The 4,057-nt window shown below is 35.9% G+C and overlaps 1 pseudogene across 1 annotated transcript; it reads right to left on the bottom strand.

The window, feature by feature from the left end:
* Nucleotides 1-1,316: 1,316 nt before the first annotated feature.
* On the bottom strand, nt 1,317-2,583 carry LOC114174469 (uncharacterized; annotated as a pseudogene). The gene is made up of 3 exons (XR_014986594.1): nt 2,309-2,583; nt 2,132-2,236; nt 1,317-2,046 (listed from the first exon to the last, which is right to left on the bottom strand). The product of XR_014986594.1 is annotated as an uncharacterized LOC114174469 (transcript).
* Between the last annotated feature and the right edge of the window lie 1,474 nt (nt 2,584-4,057).

The following is a 4,057-nucleotide window of genomic DNA, read 5'->3' as shown; positions in this document are numbered from 1 at the left end:
TTGGCTGTAAGTGGGCCTGGGCCCTAGCCCAGGCCCTTAGGACCTATTGAACGTTGGGGGGTTTTAATCTTACTGAGTCTATTGTAGTAGTCGGCCTAGGCCGGCTACTTTCCTTGACGGCTTATGTTGGTTATATGACATCTTGTGCAGGTTATTCCTCTAGATGTTTAGGTTAGATCTGATAAGACTTAGGCTAACTCGGCCTAGGCTGAATACTTGATTGTTTTGGTATGTATGTATCGTTTACTTATTTGGTCGAGTTTGGCTATGTGTGGTACAAGACTCATGCACCATGTTCTTAGAGAGTTCTTAGGGAAGTTTGTTGTGGTATACTTTGATGACATTCTCATTTATAGTATGTCTCAAGATGACCACTTGCATCATTTAAGGAGTGTGTTAGAAACCTTAAGGAAGGCATCCTTGTATGCTAACATGGAGAAATGTGTGTTTGGGATGGATCATGTGATCTTCCTAGGTTTCAAAATAAATCAACATGGGGTCCATGTGGACCAAGAAAAAGTGATGGCCATCAAGGATTGGCCTCCCCAAAGAATGTAAGTGAGCTTAGGTCTTTCCATGGGTTGGCTAGTTTCTATAGGAGGTTTGTGTCAAACTTTAGCACACTACAAGAAATTCGCTTATTATCTACGCCAATTTTTCGTAGGTAATGTTCTGTTTTCGTAGGTAATGCGATTTTATCTACGAATTACCTACGAAGCAAATTTCGTAGGTATTGAGCTGGTAGGTAACTTTATCTACGAAATTCGGGCTTCGTAGATAAATTACCTACAAATATTATCTACAAAAAGGGGACACAGATAAATATCTACAAAAAACCTACGAACATGATTATCTACGAAAAATGTTGTAGATAATTTACAACTGGAGTTATCTACGAAATATTTCGTAGGTAACTTATCTACGAAAACTGTCATGGGTAATTTATGTGCGATATTCCGCGTATGTAATTTACCTACGAAAATCTTCGTAGGTAAGTTATCTACGAATATTGTCGTAGGTAACTATCTCCAACATTCTGCATGTGTAAGTTACCTACGAAGATCTTCGTAGGTAATTATCTAGGACAGACTTCGTAGGTAATTTTCATACGAAACTTTTCGTAGGTAATGTTATAATATTATAAAAAATTTAAAATAATTTTAATTTCTAAAAATTATTATTAAATATTAACTCTACCTGTAAACAATGCAGTAGACAATTTTTTCTACTTAATTATAACCCATAAAAGATTCTAGAATAGAAAATATAACTCATAAAAGATTCTAGACATAAAAGCTGGCCTTGGCCTCCATCTGTAGATCCTACAAACATCCCAACATTCAAATAATACCTTCAAGTATAACAACATAGTTTTCCAAAGGTTTAACACCATTCATATCATCACATCAAAACATTAAAAACTACAAATATTAAATAAAGTAGATAACAAAGATTGAGAAACTAACAAATAATCTACATAGGTCAAGTCCTACAATTTAAAAACTAACTAATTTTACCCCTAGTTCAACAAGTCCTACAATTACAAACCTAACTAATAATCTGCATAATGAGAAGAGTTTTGTCCATGATGGCCGTCCCTCTCCCGAGCATCATCTTGGTTTGGATCCTCATTTTGTGGTTGTTCATTGCGTCTTGCAAAATGGTTTGTGCAGCGGGAGGAAGAAGAGGGAGAACAACAGTTACTAGGGATTCTAATTTTCTTTGCAGTCATTGATTCTCCTCCCTAGATTGACGAAACTCCTCCCTAGATTGACGAATTTCTTCTTCCAACCTTAGAATCTTTTGTGAATCCATAACTGCAGAACTAGATGGTTGTTGTGTGAAGGCTTCCCCGCAAAGATGATTTTCATTCAATTTTCCAACCCCATATACCCTTCCCTTAGGATTTTTGCCACTAGCGGTAACTAACCAACTTTTTTTCCTTAACTTCTCTTCTTCACTTGGGTCCAATGGAGATATTTCTTCTCCTTCACCACAAGAAGCGGCCTCAGATCTTGCTTGGGAAAATACAGTTTGAAATTCCTCCTGTTATTCAAAAATAGACATATTATATAATGGCAAATCTTTATATTTAAAAAGGAGGAAAGATCTAAAAAGTTAGAGAAATTACATATGTTTGTTTAGATCTGTGATCTACAAAATCACCGGTATTCTTGCGAACATGAGTATAGTGGAAAAGCTCATCAAAATGTACAGGACGACCCAATTGTTCTGCCTATAACCAAAACTAATTAATCATGACAAAATAGTAATGAAGTTATATAACAAAATTTTTTAGTGTACATACCATGCGAAAGGCATGCTCATGGATGGTGATTGAGCCACCTGTGTGCAAACATCCACCCTTCTCAGATGCTCAATTCTTTTGATTACGAGCACTCTTTGATCGAAACTTGGGTTGGTTCCACTTAGCAAGCAAACTGCTCCATACTCTATCAAACATCCAGTGAGGTTTTTTCCCAGTTTTTCTTGCTTCCATGAAGATTTCAGAAAGTCTATGAGAGGCCTTTGTGTTGAAAATCTTTCTAATTTTCTCCTCAAGTTCAGGTCTCCAAGTAACCTTTCTCTACATTAAGAGATAATATAGTAGTTAAGATATTGATTATTACAGTAAACAATATATGCAAAGAAATTAAATATGCTTAATTGAAATCTAGTAAAGGGTAGGTTACAAATATAAACTTACCTTGAACCATTGGAAGAAGATCTCCTTCTCTTCATCCAACATTGCACCCCAAGTTAACCATGGCTCAACATATTGTTGCTTAATTGTCTTTGTGATTTCCTTGGAGGCAACTCTACTTGGGTAAAACCTAATAATATAAACACATTATGGAAAAATATGATGTCAATATGAAAAAAACCATATAATATAAAGGAAAAAATGATTTCAACTAGTATTGATTATTACCCATCATTACAAGGTTCAATAATTTCAAGCATTGCACCAACATGAGGGTCATCGTCTTCATTTATGGATGGTTCACCTGCTTCTTCGGTAGACATGTGTTGGTCTTCCTGAATTACATTATGAATAGATCGGGTGTGTATTGAGGTTGGTGTATCATTTTGTTGAGAGGGGGAAGATAATGATGTCAATCTAGCACCAACACATTGGGAAGCCATAGATGACGGTGTAGGTTCATTAACATGAGGTTGCACAGGTTGAACAATGGGGGGTTGAGAAGGTATGGGTTGGTCAATTGAGGGTTGGGAAGGGGTAGATTCGGCTATTGATGGTTGGGAAGGAATTGGTACAACATTTGCAGTTGTAGAAGGATTTTGTTGATCAATAGGGGATTCAAGTACAACACCAATTAAGACCCCATTTCAGTTTAAAGACTGCATGTCAAGAAATGTACCAAATTTTACTTTTAGCAAAATACCTTTACAATCTTGAGTAGTTGTCCAAACATCAATTTAAGGGCTCATTGAAAACTCATGCTCTGTCAAAGTTAATAATTATTGGATAAATCCTTGATACAAGAAGAACAAAATTAATCCTTGATTAGAAGATCTTTAATAATTAATTATGGATAAATCCTTCTCTTTAAGATGTATTATTGTGATAGACCGGACACATTGTGTTTTGTTATTCCTTTAATTACTACAGAAGGGAAAAAAGGAGTATTAAACACATATTGAGGAAGGAAGTCCCATACACATCACTACACCAAGCCTAGACAAGAACATAGTTCATGCCAACTTCACATATTGAGTTTCAAAGCAAAAGTTCTGAAAAACGAATGCTACACTGTAATTATATGTTAATTACCCAAAATAGTTGAGGATGTTGATTATTTTATCTGCTAAGTCTTCAGCAGAAGGAACATGATCCTCACAACAAATTGTAGTTGCTCCCAACTGCAAGAACTCTTGTTGAAGTTCTAGAGGTGATCAGAGTGGAACTATGTAAAAGAAAATAAATTGGCAGTGCTTACAATTTGGTGCTAAATCCGGATAGGTGATCAGAGTTGGTTTGTCAGGATCCTCATAGACTATGACAGACACAGAACCACAGCCAGTTCGAATGTGA

Source organism: Vigna unguiculata, chromosome 2, assembly GCF_037176805.1.
Source record: "Vigna unguiculata cultivar grain cowpea cultivar isolate G323 ecotype 2 chromosome 2, ASM3717680v1, whole genome shotgun sequence".
NCBI lineage: Eukaryota > Viridiplantae > Streptophyta > Magnoliopsida > Fabales > Fabaceae > Vigna > Vigna unguiculata.
Note: the sequence above shows the minus strand (reverse complement) of the source record. Positions and strands in the feature narration are given on the sequence as shown.